This window comes from Myodes glareolus, chromosome 3 (assembly GCF_982192425.1).
Source record: "Myodes glareolus chromosome 3, mMyoGla1.1, whole genome shotgun sequence".
In the NCBI taxonomy this organism is placed as follows: Eukaryota; Metazoa; Chordata; class Mammalia; order Rodentia; family Cricetidae; genus Myodes; species Myodes glareolus.
Window position 1 is genome coordinate 11,039,472 of NC_142028.1, and position 17,398 is coordinate 11,056,869.

The window sequence follows — 17,398 nt, forward strand, 5'->3', positions numbered from 1 at the left end:
GGTGGTGAGGACAAAGAACATATATCCTGATCTAGATCAGTATTGTGACTGGACCAAGTAACACCCTTAAAACACTGACACCACATAGTTTTGCTGGAGCAAAACCGCATTTTGATGACTAATATGCAAATCAGCATGACTGCAATATGTTCTAAGCAGGTTTCAGCTTGTGGGTTTTGTGTGCATCTTAGTGCTTTGAAAGGATTCGGAGGAAAGCCCTATGGCATAAAGGCAAAAGGTCTATGGCCAAAGCCCCCTTCTTTTCATACGCATTTGTACAGCAGGACTGGAGCACAGTTTAGAGGGATACATACCTGATAAGTCACTGGCCCACCTGAGAAGATTTTTCCAAAAAATAAAAGGACAGATGGCAAAGTTTCATTCAGTATTCTAGGTTAGGGGATAACCATATTCCAGATTCTAAAGCAAACAAGCCAAGCTGATAGTTTCCAAAAAGCTGAATTCTCTGTTTACATTGGTTGGTTTGAGAATCTAGTCTTTAAAGGAGTACAGATGGCCAAGGAAGGTAAAGTGAGTCACACAGATACACTTGGGTGGGCCCTATGCTCTGGACCAGGGACAGTGCAGCCAGCCTTCATGGGCTGTCACCAAGAAGGTCACAGAGGTAGTCATACCCAGACCTCCCTTCTCAAACAGCTCTGCACCAGCCAGGTACTCTGACTCTGAGATTCTTCTCTTCCAGAGGTCTTTAGAATGAACCTGTGGTCTTTGCTGAGGAGAAATGTGCCTTATATAGAATACCAATCTCGCACCCCCAGGAACAAATGACTTTACTATCAAATTCACATTGCAGAAGCACCCTTATTCAGGGTGATATGTGCATATATTATAATCCTTAAAATAACTCCAAAACTTCAAAATCATCATATTTACTTATAAAATGATTTTACTTAGAACAGTTAAGTTTTCTGTCAGAGGCCGCCCAACCAATAAGCATCAAAGTCCAAATTCAAGTGAGATCTGAGTTTATCTGGCTTCTCTGACAGTCTCCTTTCCTATTTACCCAGCTAACAAGGGGACCCATTGCCTTTTACTAAAGTGTCATGGATAAACCAAAGTCTTGAAGAAATCAATGTCAAATTGTCAACTTCTCTCCTAGGAGAGCAAGGTGTAATGCTCACACAATTAAAAGCAAAAATAAATGAATAGATAAATAGAAATAAAAAGAATTCATTCTTACCTGGAGGTGGAGATCAAAGTTGACCAGTTCTTCTCATAAAGTTCAGCAAAAGGCTGGATCCCAGGGCACAGCCTAAAAAGGAAACTGAGGCAACACCCGACAGCAGTGCTGAGTAGTTCTGGCAAGTCAAGAGAGCTGGTGGGCAAAGAGAGAACAGATTAGAGAAAAGAAAAGACCAAGGGTCTGGTCTCACCCCGGGGCAATCTTTCTCTTTCTCCTTTCCAGTTGGCCTCTTTTTTTTTTTTTTTCTGGCAGTCTGGAGGGAATTGGGCACCCTGGCAAGGGCACTGCCCTGCGTTTCAGCTCCCAGGGTACGGAAAGAGCTGGAGACTTTGAGCCATTTCTTTGCAATTTGCAGCAAGTTTAAGGCCACACGTGATAAAGCTTTGTTTACAGGGGAAAGAGGAAAAAAGAAAAGACCACTTGTGGTTTTTCTACTTGCTGATCCCAGAAAACATAACCCCCCAGGGGGTAAGAGGGGTAAGGAAACAGAAGCCAGGGCAGGGGAAGGAAGTTTGTAACAAAGATCACCACCCCCACTTCCAAGCAGTTTTCCAGCCAGCGATTCCTTAGGGATATCAATGGGCCAGCCTAGTTGTTCTGCATTTGTTTGTTTGCTATTATTTAAAAATATGTATTCTTGGTCTCATTCCTGGCATGATTTTTCTCCCATTGGGATTCTAGAATCTGCAGGAATACTTTCAGGTCAGGATCAAAGCTCTGCAGGCTTCTTCCAGGTAGAGTTCACTCTCAAAAAAAAAGTATTAACCTTTTACCCACCCCATAATTTGAAATTTGACAAAATAACAGCTTAACTTTTGCAATTCAACTGTATATGTTACCTAAACCTAAGTACAGAGAACGCCTTGCTCCAAGAAATGGTGCGACTCAAATAAATTCTTTTCCCAAGAGAATGATTTTTAGAGAATTTTTGGACAGTATTAGGTTACAATTTGTTTCCACCTGTAAGGGAATTTGCCACCAGAATTCTCCAAGGTTCAACTTGTTCTTCCAGGGCTGTGAGTCAGAGCAGATCACTTAATCTCAGCATGTTCTGCTATGAAGCTAAATTTTTCTTCATCTTCGAAATGAGATTTCTAGGGAGAGCCCAAGGATTAAATTTGTCCTGCCCCACCACATATTCAAGCCCCAAATGAACAATGTCTTTATCACAGATGCAATTCCAGGTGGTCAAGATGATTAGACACCTTTTTAAAAATTAAATCTTTGCTTTCATGTGTCCTTGTGCGTGCTTCTGTGAGTTTATGTGTACCATATGCATGTAGTACCTGCCTTGTTTAGAAAAGGGCATTGGATGTCCTGAGAGACTGGAGCTATAAATGGTTGTGAGCTGCTGTGTGGAAACTGGGAACCAAATCCCACTCTTCCAAAAGAGCAGCAAGCACTCTTAACCATTGAGCTATCCCTCCAGCCCCCATCAGTAAACAGTGTAAAGAAAACATTTTACTACAAAGTAATAAAACAAGAGGCAAAGAAACTTGGACTTACCTTAGAATTTACAAAGGAACAATGGGCTGTGCTGTGGGCATGCCTTTAATTCCAGTACTCTAGAGGAAAGGCGGATATATCCCAAGGAGTTCAAAGCCAGCCAGGAATGTATAATAAGACACTGTCTCAACAACAAAAAAAAAAAAAACTAAACTATAAAATGGAAGCAATAGTTCTTGGACTTTTTAAGACTAAGTACTTTATTTTAGCAATCAAATTGGACTGTGCCATCAGAAGTAGGGATCAAATACCTTTGTAAGTAGAGAACAAATATCTCTCAATATGTTCACAAGTGGCCATTGGCTATAAAAGGGAGAAATGGTGTCTAACAATCAAAAGGACATGGGATTTATTTATCTTTACCAAAAAAGTAATTCTTCCCTTTGAGTGTAATCTGGGCCATCTCAGTGTTCTTCAAATCGCTCACTAACATGAGTACTTTTCATAGTTTACAGTCCATAGTCAACACGACCACGGAGGATGTAGCAAACCTTGACCCATTCCTTGGGGCTTCTAGAACGAAGCCTCATCTGAGTTACATCCTATGTCACACTCTCATTTTTGCCTGCAATTTCTAGGGTCCCACTGCTTAAGCTGTTTATTGTGACCCCAAGCAGGGCTGCCTACTTCCATAAGAGGGGTCACAAAGAAAGAAATGTGCCGACAAAGCAAAGTTTCTGAGCATTTAAAGGTCAGAGCAAATTCAAAATCAAATGGGTACCAAATCCGAGGTGTGAGGTGTGTTGAATACTGAGACTCCACTGCAGTCTTGGGTCTGCGCAGAGCATGTCCGCTTGCCCTCCAGCTTGCCCATGTGGTCCACAGGGCCCACAAACACAGTCGGAAACACAGGCATTCCAGGCAATGTCATGTTTTCTGTTCCTATAGAAGCAAAGTGATTTAATTACAAGAAACAAAGTCTTTCCATGCTTTCCTTCTTTATTCTTCATTCTGCATCAAATTATCATATATTTATATTATGCTAAATGTATGATTTAAAAATTTACATTTGAATTGCTCACTTGAATTTTATTTTTATAATTTCTTAAATTAATATTGGTTTGCAATTAGAACAGAATTTCCAATAACTTCTGAAATGATTCTAGCATACTTTTTCCATTTTGTACCTTATATTTTTATAAAAACCCATTTTCAGCATTGGTGCTGATACAATCAAAGTGTCAATCAACTCTAAAAACTATTGAATACGCTTTCTACCCTGTAGCATCAAATACTTAAGCAAGATATAATTTTTCATGTAAAACAAACAAATATCTCATTAGTATGCAAATTTGCTTTACTCTTTTACATTTGACAAACTTGTATATATACCAAAGAATTGGTCTGAAATACATTTCTTTATGAATTATCACCAGTAAATGTTGAATTTGTCTGATACACATACTTGGGTGTATTTGTTACACGTATGTGAGTATCTGGGTTGTGGAAAGGTTTCCCAGGATAACAAGTGTGAGTAGAACAGAAATTTTCTCAGCAGGTCAGAGGTCAGTGAGGAGGCATAGCATTTCTGACACAGCCATTCAGCTCTACCGCTGTGCTGAGAAACCTCTCATGGAGTGACTGTATATCTGATTCCTAGGGTTGCAGTGAGGGCTTGACCTTACAGGGGACTTGACCCAAATCGAACAACAGAACCATAAGCTGACTCTCACTCTTGTGTTCTATTCTTGCTTGTTCTCTGCCTCACTCCCCCACTCACTTGCTCTTGTTTGTGTGTGTGTGTGTGTGTGTGTGTGTGTGTGTGTGTGTGTGTGTGTTTGTGTGTTTAAGTGACTACTGCCATGGTGAACCACCATGACCAAAGCAACTTGAGAAGGAACGGGTTTATCTGACTTACATTTCCATATCACACTTCATCATTAAAGAAGTCAGAACAGAGCAGGAGGCAGGAGCTGATGCTGAGACCATGGAGGGGTGTGGCTTACTGGCTTGCTCCCCCTGGTTTTCTCAGCCTGCTTTCTTATAGAACCCAGGACCACCATCCCAAGGATGGCACCACCCACAATGGGCTGGGCCCTCCACTATCAATCACTAGTTAAGAAAATGCCCTACAGCTGGATTTTATGAAGACATTTTTTCAACTGAGATTTCCTCTTCTAGGAAGGCTCTAGCCTATGTCAACTTGACATAAAATTATCCAGCACAATGTGTCAAGAAGTGGGGAAGGCTAGACTTAGGAATATCTAACTGTCTTTGAAAGCACAGAAACCTTTCTTGGCTCTTGCATTTGTCTTGGGAGGTTACAGTCTGTAGTAGGAGGAGTGGGCCATGTCCCGCCACCCTGCTAGCTTAATCTCCAAAATAATGACACAGAAATTATATTAATTAAAACACTGCCTGGCCCAATAGCTCTAGCCTCTTATTGGCTAACTCTCACATCTTGATCTAACCCATTTCTAATAATCTGTGTAGCACCACGAGGTCATGGCTTACCAGGAAAGATTCTAACCTATGTCTGTCTTGGGCCAGAGCTTCATGGCATCTGCTTGTCTGTCCTACTTCCAGCATTCTGTTCTGTCTACTCCGCCCACTTAAGGGCTGCCCTATCAAAAGGCCAAGGCAGTCTCTTTATTCAACCAATGAGAGCAACACACAAACAAAAGAACCTCCTACACCATTTCCCATTTTTCTGTTTAAACAAAAAAAAAGGTTTTCACTTTAACTGCAGGAATGTTAATCTGGGTATTCCATTGCTATAGCAGGTCACAGCCCCATAAATTTATTGCAATATCAGCTACATATGGCCTTAGCTTTCCTCCCTGACCTTCTGGCCCAATACAGTCAACCTATCTCATACTTTGCTTACACATAGAGCTAATGGGCCAGGAAGTGTGTTTATTCAACCAATGAAAGCAACACACAAACAGAAGAACCACCTACAACAACAATCTTAGAAACTTGAAGGCTATCAAAGTCACTGAAAGCCAGTAGTTTTGAGTATCTGCTTTGTGGATCTGAAAAATGAAATTCACAGATCACAGAAGTTGAGTTTCAGAGAAACATTTCATTATAGGGAGCTTAGGAGAGAGAAAGAATAAAGAGCTCTTTAATATCTAGAAGGGAGCCTGGAACAGGGTACCTTGCCTTGGAATTAATAAAGCTTTAGTGGATGGAGGAGGGAAAGATGGACATAGGCTGATCCCACTCAGTCCCGTTTCCATTTTAGATATTCTGGTAATGCCAGTTTCAGTCCAATTTTCAGGATAGATTCCAGGAACCATACTTTAGGAGAAAATAGATAAGAAAACATCTCACCCCTTTCTGCCATCTCCAGTTTCTGGTCAAAGCAGAAGTAAACTTTTTTTTTTACTTAGGTGCTTCTAACATTTGATCTCTGGCAGGAACAAGGTTGCATACATACCTACGGGAATTTTCTACTTTTAGACAAGAAAGAAACTGGCTGCACTCTGTGGTTCTTTTGCTCAATGGTGCCTGGCCATGGTCGACCATCTGTCATTATTATCACACACTCTGTCTCCTGTCTTTGGTTCTTGAAACACTATTGAAACCTCTAAGATTTTCAACTTGGGTTGTACCTGCAAAATTGCTCTTTCCAAGGTAGTGAAGAGTCCAAGAATTAAAAAAAATGTAGATTCCAGAAATAAGAATGTAGAAATAAAAAAATACAAAGTTATAAGTCTAGGAGAATGAGAACAGACCATCAGTAGCTTTCTCAGCAGATCAAGGCTCAATCATTCACAGTGAGCTATTTTCTCAGATGCTTAAGAGGCCTCCACAGCTTAAATCATTTCATTTTTACAATAGGCTGTTCTATCTACAAGGCCAGAGCTCCTCTCTACAAACTGAGAGAAGTGTCCTGGCCATCCTTGATAAACGACAGATATGAACTGTGTTAACCTTTAGGAGACAGAGAGATATATGAATTCTGGGTTAGGCACTGTGTTGATGGAATTTTCTGTCCTGCCTGGTTTCCACATTTATTAAGTCCCAAAGAACTCACACAGAGGTCTATATTAGTTATACACTGGTTGGCCCATTGGCTCGGACTTTTTATTAACTCTTATAACTTCTATTAGCCCATTATTCTAGTATATGTTAGCCACATGGCTCAGTACATTTTTCAGCAGGGCAGTCACATCTTCCTTCTGTATCTGGGCAGGAATGGGGAGAAATGGGCTTCCTCCTTCCCAGAATCCTCCTGTTTTCATTGATCCACCTCTACTTCCTGTCTGGTTGTCTTGCCTTTACTTCCTGCCTGGCTACTGGCCAATCAGCATTTATTTAAAACATAATGGACAGAAAATAGACAATTGTCCTGCACCAGCACTGTCTCCATTATGGGAAACTGGTGCCATCAAAGGGGAGGCATGGGGCTCCAGTATACACTGCCTTGAGGTACCAGGAGAGACAGTGTACAAGGTAAAAACATGGGTTTGACTAATGAGCTCTGATAATGCAGGTTATAAAGTATGGCAGTCTCTATCTGAGTTTTACCTTGAGATAGTGTGAAGAACTTTCTGCTATCTTCTCAATTCCCAGCCTAAGAACCAATTAATTCTAATTTACTAACCTTCTGGTATTTCTAGCAGTCCCTTTTCTGACTAATTGCTAAATATCTGTTTTCTTGCAATTAGTGACTTTCACTGTAATCTCTTTCAAAGCATATTTCTTGATAGCTGCCTAGTAACCCATTGATGTTAACACTCACTCCCCTCCTTAGGGTCTACTTTGACTGAACCATGGGTCAGAGCAAGATCTTAAAAATTCCTTTGTTCAAACCTAATGCTTGATGCCCTAACTATAAAAGATGGGTTCAGAAACTGGCCTTTTGCCACAGCCTAACAAACACTATCTCTGGCTGTGGACTCAACTAGCTGATAAGCTTCTGTGCCCCACAGTGGTTTTGTTGTTGTTGTTGTTGTTGTTTGTTCGTTTGTTTCTGTGGTTTTTTATTTTTTATTTTTAATTTTACTTCTAGTTTTCTTGGGATCTGGTTTCTGGAATAAAGTTTGCTTCTGGTTTATTAGACTTGGTAGCCTTCCCATCTTTACTCAATCCCCCTGGACCCAACAGGTAAGGTGCAATCAGTGGTACAGGGGATTAGAATCAAAGCACAGGGTTGGGGGGGCAATTGCAGTTCACCCATAACACTCATTTTCTCACTCCCATTTTTACCTCAGTGGCTTCCTGTGATCATAACTCTGCCTTCCGTGTGCTCTAATATCCGGTCCCTCTTTCCATTTGTTGTTCTTTCTTGGCAAATCTCTCTGACTTGAATCCAACTTTCAGTTTATTTCACTTTTATACCCACACTCTTGAAAATGGGGAACCGTTCATTAACATGACCACGGGGTTGGTTTTGTATTCATAATCACTAATCTAATGGGAAAGAAGATTAATTGTAAGGTGGAATACATTTTAATGATCCAATCATTTTCCCTCTTTCTTAAATAACTTCCCTAATCTTTTTCTCCAAGCCCTAAACTTTACCTAGTGGCCTAATTGAGGGAATTCACTGATAGAATAGGGATAAAGAGGTAGGATAAACATCACAGTCTGCCACTGATATGTCTATTCTCTACCTTTAAGTCTTGTTATAGTGTCTGCCTATAACAAGAGACAGTGACTGTGCAGGTCTTTGCTTAGGTGAAGTAGTCTGGTGAGCTGATTCATTTTTTTGGTTTCCCTGGCATGTAATCCCTGCAATATAGATGAGGGCAGGACAGTAGATTCAATGTTTATTGCTGGGGCTTTAGAATGAGCCACTGTAAATACAATTTCCAAGTATGTCATCTCCACTATAAAAATGAAGGCCATGCAAATAAGGGAAATATTGATTGATCAGCATGCATTCATGGCAGAGAGTCTGATTACAGACTAACAACTCTGCAGTATATATTAGGGCAGTCTATATCTCCCAGTTTTGTTGGAAGCAAAATTTTTGGTTTGAAGGATTTCTGAACCAAGTTTGGAGAAATTCCCTGAGAGGAAGTTGTTTCTTTTCTGTTTTCCTAATGCTAGCCTTCTCTCCAAGGGTCCATGTGACTGACTATAGGTCTAGAAATATCATGTGAACCTGGGATGTTTTATTCTTGAAAGTTAGTTGGCGCCAAAACAAATCAGAAGCCAACTTGACAAGCTTCTACCAATCAAATATAGGAACTTTGAGTACGAATAATTGTAATTAGGTGAAACACTTAAATGTTAGAATTTATAAATTCATAATGATACCATAAAAACATTACATGGCCACCCTAGGATAGTGCTTAATATCAATTTAAATATTTCAAAGTGGAGGTACTTGCAGGAGAACAGAACTTGTATATCACTTTATATTCAACTCATTTTCCACTTTTTAAAACAAAGGTAAATGAGTCTCCTTGTAAATTTCAGAATAATGAAAAGAAAATATTTAAACATATAGGTTTCAAAACTAATTAATTAAGGAAAATAGCCATCACTTACCTGAATGTATAAGGAAATGATTTACAATGTAGTCAGGAATCACACTGGGTTGGCCAGGTAGCACTGGTACATTCTCTTTAAAGGCCTGTGACATCACTTACTCTAGGAAGCTGGCTGGATTGTCAGTAGCAAGCATGATTTCTCTTTATTGAGTGGTCCTTCAATCCACTTAGACAGCTGCTAGTCACAACCAACACAGGAGTACTGCTATTGCAACTTTATGGGTACCCTACCATGCTGGTCATTGTTATGATTCACAGGTGACTGTTAAGTTGGACAGCTTTCTCCCTTGGCAGCATGCAAGTATTTTTCCATTTATACCAAAGGGCAGCAGGTTTCATTTTGACCCAACATAAATTATTCAAGTGTGCAGCACATTTATCCATAGGAGCTCACCTTCAGTCTCTGAGAGGGAATCAAGGGCTGTATCTATACTCTTTTCAGAGACATTGGACCACCCTGTTCACCTACTAGAAAGGAGTTTTTCCATGCCTGGTACTGGGCTTTTTGTTAGATAGCCTATGAGTCTTGTGGAAAGCATTGTTAGCCCAAATTGTTTTTGGGTATGTATATATACACACACTCACATATATAATAAAATGTTTTTGTTCCTCTTCCTTCTTCTGTATTGAACTTTCTTCCTGCTCCCCAGATGGAATCCCCTCCCATTTTTCCGTTTCCCACTCTGCATCACCTGTATATACACACAGATAAGAATAGGTACCATTCCTCATCAAATAAACCATCTCTCTATAGCAAACGGAGACCACAGAAAACTACAACTGGACACAATACAGAGATCAATGGATCCCAATGATCCTATCCCCAATAGATACATCTACATTTTGGCTCCTGAACCTATGGCTCAGGAAACATTGTCCAATAGGGGTAAACAGACTGTAAGAGTCAGAATACCAGGAAGTCTTTTGTGAAACAGACTCTTCTAGAAAAAAATGGCTACATCGATAGGATGGTAACAATAGCAGTAACAAGAGATATGCTAACATGGAAGGTAAAAAAAATCTCACAGAGTTCCACCCCTAGACAAAGAACTACAAGAACCTAAAGTCTGCTGGGAGAAGGAGAAGTAACCTCTCACAGGAATAAGCCCTGTGGTGATATTTTATTTGTGATCTAACCAATAAAACTTGTCTGAAGATCAGAGTGCAGAGATAAGCCACTAGTTAGCCATAGAGGCCAGGTGTTGGGGGCTGTGGATCCCCAAACCTTGAATATCCTGTAAACAACTTGTTATGCTTGCAGCTGCTCTGAGCAAAACAACTTGTTTTCATGTGTTTGCAGCTGCTCTGAGCACAAGACCCTCAGGAGTTCCTGATGGCAGAGGAGTGGTATCTGGTGGATTTGGCAGGGGCACGGCTATCAGTCAAGGATTGCTGTGGGAGCACCTTCAGTTCCTTCAGCCAATAGCCGCTGAAATACCAGCCCACTGGGGCGTGGTATATTTCTCTTTAAAAAACAGCAGCAAGTCTCAGCTCGGCCTCTTGGTTACGGTGCTTGGTTCTGGCTCCTGCTCCAGCGACTAGGCTCCTTTTCTGACAGTTTGTGTGTATGTAAGTTTTACCCCCCAAAATAAATACCCCCTTTAAAAACTAACTGGTGTGGGATTGATTCACCATTATTTGGTGCCCAGCGTTTGGTTTAAGAACCACCCCACACTCCCCATCCCCCAGCTCAGCTGCAGGCCTCTGGCTTGGCTGCTTGCTGCCAGCTCAGCATGGCCAGCTCGGCTTGTCACAAGCCCTCCCGCAGCCAAAACCTCCTCGCCTCCCGGGATACACAGGTTCAGACAGTCTCTGCCGGCCTACTTTGATCTGTTCTGCACGGAATTTTAACTTTTCCCTTGCAATGTGAGTCACAGAGCTCATAGAGCAAGCACCCTTTGAAGTTCCAGCAACGCTGTTTGAAATCTCCCGCCATCTGCTATAACTGATTGGGAGTACTGCAAGCAGCTTGATCCTTAATCCCAGCACAGGGACACAGGGCCCAAAGCACTAGGCCTCTTTAGCAACAGCGCAGTGACTGTGTCACAACCCTCTGCATTGGGATGAACAGAGCAGCAGGGGAGGAGAGCCCTGCTGGTGTAGGCCTGGCTGCCTTGTTTATTGGCCACTAGAAGTTCTCTGACCTTTTGTGCTCTGTGCCTGACCTCTGGATTTTCTCTCTGTGTACATCTGACCTCTCAATTGACTCATTTTCCCCAGTTTTTAAACAAATAACAGAGCAGATTTTAAAGCAGGATTTGTCGTAAGGCCTACAGTGGTTCCAGTCACGACTCGGAGACATCTCCATCTGGTGGCTGACAGGTAAAATGGCAGGTTTCTTTTTTAATGGGACTCTAGCTGCAGCTTTTGCTGCCACTTTGGTAGAAATCACAAGTGGCCTATATGCCTATGGAGGTACTTCAATTTACTGGTTATTAGGTTTTAGTTTCCTTCTTAATGTTATATCATTGTGGAAATATGTGGCATTAATTGATAGGATTAATACTATGATAGGCAAAATTAACTCCTTATCTAAGGGTACTAGGAAATTACCTTAAAGGATCCAAGCTGTTGAATTTGACTTTGAAAAGTTATCACAGACTGTTGATAAGATAACAGACAGAATATGCCTCCAGGATGGCAATTTACATGATATCCAGGGGTAGTTCAAGGAGGAGATGTTATCTTTGAAAGAAACCATTAAGACCTTGGAATCACGAGTGCAGAATGGGGACCAAAAAATTGATACATTAGTGAAATCACTAGAAACACATGCAGGTCAGTAGATTCAGGATTTAAGAGAGACAATGATACAAAGATTTGAAATGATTGAAAAAGTTATTGGAACTGATGATCCAGGTGAGAAGACACAAGGGTAGGATACAATGCCACTACCACCTGTTAGAACTGGTACCCAGGGTTTTAGTGACATACCCTGTAATTTATTCTGACAAAGCATCAACTTCTAAAGGTTCAAAGGGAGCCAAAGAATCTAGATGGATGGCAGAAGGAATGAATGACCTAAAGGAAATTAAGCAAGCTGTTGTTAATTATGGCTTGCACTCTACATTTGTTAAGGAAATGATAAGGACTTGGGCTTCTATTGTCAAGGCTATCCCCCATGATTTCTCACAGTTAGCTTCAGCGGTCCTCAAAGATGGACCTTCCTTGATGTTTGGAGTTTATTTCAAGGAAGAATCCATACATATGGAACAGCAAGGAAGAGCAAAAGGTGTGGAGGTTTCACAGGATCAAATTCTTGGTGTAGGAGCTTACGCTGATTCACAGGTCCAAGCTCTTTATGATGATGAAGTATTGTCTCTGTGCCACAAGGCAGCTTTAAATGCCTGGGGTAGATTACCAGAGCCAGGAAGAAAGGTAGAGTAATGTAACATGAGGGGCCAGCTTGTTGGGGTTTCTGTTCCGCTTGGTACCCCAACAAGCTAGTAAGCCCCAAGGAAAATTACACACAGGACTCCATAAGTTTATAAACTGATTGGCCCATTAGATCAGGCTTCTTATTAGTCCTTGTAACTTATATTAATCCATTATCATTATCTATGTTAGCCACATGGCTCAGTACCTTTCTCAGTGTAACAGCTCACATGTTGCCTCTTCGGTGGTCTGTGCAGGAATGGAGAGAGGAGCTTCCTGCTACCTAGAATACTACCAGTCTCTTTGCTCCACCTCTACTTCCTGTCTGGCTTTCCTGCCTATAATGTCTGCCTGGTTGGCCAATCAGCATTTTATTAAAATATGATTGACAGATTACAGATAATTCTCCTGTACCATTTCCCTCTTTTTATTTTTTTAAAGAAAGGAAAATACCCATAGTCCATTTGTTGGGGATGTGGAAGTAGTATTTCAGGCTACTTCCTGCTGATTGGGGGCGCTGATAATCTTATGTGAAACCTAGAGAAAATTTAGAGTTATAATCAAGTCCTGACTGAAGTATCCTGTGAGTCTTGATCATCTCAGGCAGCAGTCTTGAATCTGTTCTGGATGAAGAACTCAGACATCTGGGCCATCTGTTCCTACTGGAGATTTTTCAGGTGGTCTTCCTTGTTCACACTGAATTTTTCTTAATTCAGAATGAATCCACAGCCTCTCATTTTCTGTGGAAACAAAAGCAAAATCTCTTCTCCAAAGTAACATACCTTTTGACTTCAGTTTTAAAGCCAAGGTATTTTCAAAATACCTATCTTGGATTAATTCAGCAGCATTTATAAACAAAAGTCTTTTAGCAGCTGTTGCTCCTTCCTCAGCATTCAAACAATTCAAAGAGAGCATAATAGCATACAGTATCAAGATTCTCTGTGTATTTTCCATCTTTATTCGGCTTTATTTTAACTTCTATTTCTTTTATTTTTACTTTTACTTTTTGAGACAGGTTCTCTGTATATCTTTGTCCTGGAATAACTCTGTAGACCAGCCTGTCCTTGAACTCACAGAGGTCCACTTGCCTCTGCTTCTCAAGTGCTGGGATCAAAGGTGTATGCTAACACACCTTGAACTTACAGAGATCTGTCTGTCTCTGCCTCCCAGGCATTGGGATTAAAGGTGTGTGCTACCACACATTGAAGTCACAGAAGTCAACTACCTCTGCCCCTTAAAGTCTCAGAGTTCAATTTACCTCTGCCTCCCAAGTGTTAGGATTAAAGGTGTGTACCACCATACCCAACTACTCTCTTTCTTTCTTTACTTTAAGAATTTTAACTTTTAGCCTGCATATATTTTTAACACACTGTAAACCATTTAGAGGTTTTCTTCCTCTTTGAATCTCTCTTTACTGTATATCTCTCTTTTTCTGACCACATGAGTTTTCAATGGGTAGGATTAACACCATAGCTTTGACAGTTAGATCCAGCCCATTCCTTAGCTTTCCAGCCTCATGGCTGAGATACCAGTCAGAGCTGTGTCCACTGCTACAACTCTATGGCGTTTCAAGGTCCTTGCCAGCAAGCAAGCTGCATCATTCTGCTCACAGACCACACTCAGTCGCACTGCCTGTCTGAAAGGGTCAGACTTTGCCCTGGCAGGACGGCCCAAAAAGTCGGCATTGTAAAACAGTGCAGCTTTTTTTCCTGCTACAGCTGGCAACCGAAAAGCATGCATTCAGCTTTTCATCAACACCGTTTAAGTGTTTTGTGGCAGGACCTCTTAAAAGAGCTGTAGGGTTTTGCAGCTAAAGCTGAGTCAGAAAGCCTCTCTTAGATGAGAGAGCCTGCTTGCCTCTAGCAAGCAGAGCAGAACCGAGAAATTGCTGCTACCAAGGAAACATGCTTTACTGTATTCTTTCCCAAACTTTATCAAGCTTTCTGTGGATTCAGTTATCCACATGGGCACCATCTGTAGCATGAGAGCTGGCTTGTTGGGGTACCTGTTCTGCATGGTACCCCACAACCGGCAAGTCCCAGAGAAAATCAATCACACAGAGATCTCTATAAGTTATAAAGCTGATTGGCCCATTAGGTCAGGCTATTTATTAGTTCTTATAACTTATGTTACCCCATTATCCTTATCTATGTTAGTCACATGGCTCAGTACCTTTCTCAGTGTAACAACTCACATGTTGCCTCTTCGGTGGTCTGCACAGGAATGGAGGGGGAAGCCTCCTGCTTCCTAGAACATTCCCAGTCTTTTTGCTCCACCTCTACTTCCTGTCTGGCTTTCCTGTCTATACTACCTGCCTGGCCAATCAGCGTTTTATTAAAATATGATTGACAGAATACAGATAATTCTCCCACACCAGAGTCATATACTAGGGTTAGGCAGGGACAGGGAGAACCCTATACTGACTTTTTGCAATGATTAATTAAGGTTCTGAACACAGGAATAACAGACCCAGAAGCTAGATGACTAATTCGTGAATCAATGGCTTTTGAAAATGCAAACTTAGACTGCAAAAAGATAATTGGGCCTTTCAGGTCTAGATCAGCACCTATGGATGAATGGATCCAGCATACCATGAATTTTCAGACCTTTAATTATGATGACGAATCTTGGGTAGGAGAAGCGATTTCCAAAGCAATGAGGGGACATCAACCTGTCAAATGTTTTAATTGTGGTAAATTTGGACATCTAAAAAGGGATTGCAGGCAAGGTATTTCTAGGAATAACACTTCATCTAGGAATGGCAGGAATAGGAAACCTCGGACTTCAGGATATGTAGGAGGTGTGGTAAAGGAAGACATTAGATGAATGAATGCAGATCAACAACAGACAGAAAAGGCAACCCGATACCATCAGGAAACTCCCTGAAAGGCCTTTCGCAAACCCCCAAGCCAAAAATGGCCCAGTCATTCCCAATAACTGTGGAGGACATGTCACACCAGGAAAATTGAAACCTCTAGACGCGTCTGTACAAAATCATGAGGTTCTAAATGATGGAAATTTAGAGGATAAGTCAGAAATTCAATTAGGAAATAAGAAACGTGTATTTTGGCATATTTCTATAAATGATCAGAGACCAAAGCTGAGAGTACGTTTAAATGGAACTGTGATTGTTGGCTTGATAGACACATGAGCATATGTGAGTATCATCACTCCAGAATCTTGGCATCCAAATTGGCCTCTTCAAGAGGCAGATGTTCAATTACTAGGAATTGGAAACATATCTCGAGTTAAACAAAGCATGAAATGGGTTCACTGTATTGGGCCGGAGGGTCAAAGAGGAAAGTTAAGACCATATGTAGCTGATATTGCAATAAATTTATGGGGCCGTGACCTGCTACTGTTGCCTGCACTTTTCTGTGAACACCCGAACCTCGAAACAGGTACACACTTTCCCGAACCAAGCCCACGAGAATGGATTAATATCCTAAGGGTTGAAACACACAGATACAGGAGACCAGCTCATTCACCAAAAGAGCAAATGGCAAATGGCAACTTTATTAAGCATAAGTTGGGTATATATACTTTGGGGCAGAAAGACACCAGCCCCCCATCAGGAACAGGGAAAGAGAAAAATCAGGCAGCCGCACCCAAGGTCGGAGAGCAGCTGATCAGAGAAAGAGGAAGCCAGATGGCCGTGCTCGGGGTCAGAGAGCAGCTGACCCGGGAACCTTGCCTGTGGTGAGAACCTTGCTTGCAGGTGGAATTACCATAACAGAAGAGGGAGAGTTCGCTCTAAGCTATACTCTCAGGCAGCAGAACAGAGGAACCAGGAAGCAGAACGGCCCTGCATAGCGCCTCGAGCAAAATGGGGAAAGACCTGTGTACCTACAAGTCTCCCTTTAAATATATATAAAATATGATGACTAGCAGCTGTCTTAGGCATGCCGGTAGTTGGGTCAGGTCTCTAATACCGTCTAAGGGAATGTGTTCAGGCCCAAACGCACCCCTGTCTTAGGTGAGACCGCCCCCCCCGTGCAATAAACCTGTCATTGCCTCACTGGTCATACATGGAGTCCAGCCAGATTTATGCCAAAAGATACTCCGAAGCGAATGCCTTATTAGGGCCAGGCCGGGGTGGACCTGAAAGCCCCTGGCCAACACATAAGCATTCCTGGAAGAGACTGTGCTTGCACAATATCTGAAAAGTCTGCTCAGAATAGAACCCTCGAGTAGGGCTACAGCACTGGTGAATGGATCCCCTGGAATGACTAGCCAGACTAAATGACAGCCAATTAACAAATTTGTATTCCAGGGCCCGAGAAAAGCAGCAAAATCTTTTCCTGTGACCAGCAGAGGTCAAAACCCACACCCAGTTTGTAAAGATAAACTACAGCATCCAATCGAGAATTTAAATTAATTTGAATGTCCATGGTATTTCTGTCTGACTGGCAGGGTTCTCGCCGCGAGTACTCAATGCTGCAATCAGGGTAGGGGAAGTAGCTGCTTCCCCTCAGGGGGTAAAGCAGCCTTGGCTAAACAGGCAGATCAAGGCAGAGCAAGGATAGGAAGCTGGGAAAGGGGCAAAAGCAGGCTCTGGATCATCTCTCAGGAATCTGCCATCTCCGCCACTGCCTCCGCTGCTGCGCCCATGGGATCTCTTGATCTTGTCTCGTCCTCAGATCTCAGAGGAATCCCCGGTCCTCACCACTCACTCAGGGACCCAGACGAAGTGCTCTGCATCCTGTGGAAACACACAAACCGCTCCTCTACCCCAAATTAAAACCCAGTCCGGACCATGTACATAGTACATGACCTGGACCATGCCAGACGCTAGCTGAGGCAAATCTTGCCTGTGTGCGTCATTGAAACTGACTCCCTTCGTCGGTCTCTGGGAGTGATGTGC

At 41.9% G+C, this 17,398-nt stretch overlaps 1 protein-coding gene across 4 annotated transcripts in view; it reads right to left on the reverse strand.

Annotated features, from left to right (window-relative positions):
- Slco1c1 (solute carrier organic anion transporter family member 1C1) overlaps positions 1-17,398 on the reverse strand; it is a 71,870-nt gene that overhangs the window by 40,708 nt on the left and 13,764 nt on the right. Inside the window, exons 1-4 of one of the 4 annotated variants that reach the window (XM_048432524.3) lie at positions 7,868-8,025; positions 3,432-3,592; positions 2,711-2,831; positions 1,202-1,336 (exon numbers count right to left, since the gene is read on the reverse strand). The gene's annotated coding sequence lies outside the window, so the exon portion shown is untranslated. Of the gene's footprint in view, positions 1-1,201; positions 1,589-2,710; positions 2,832-3,431; positions 3,593-7,867; positions 8,026-17,398 lie in introns of those variants that run through there. The other 3 variants (XM_048432528.3, XM_085687299.2, XM_085687298.2) reach the window with 3 other exon arrangements.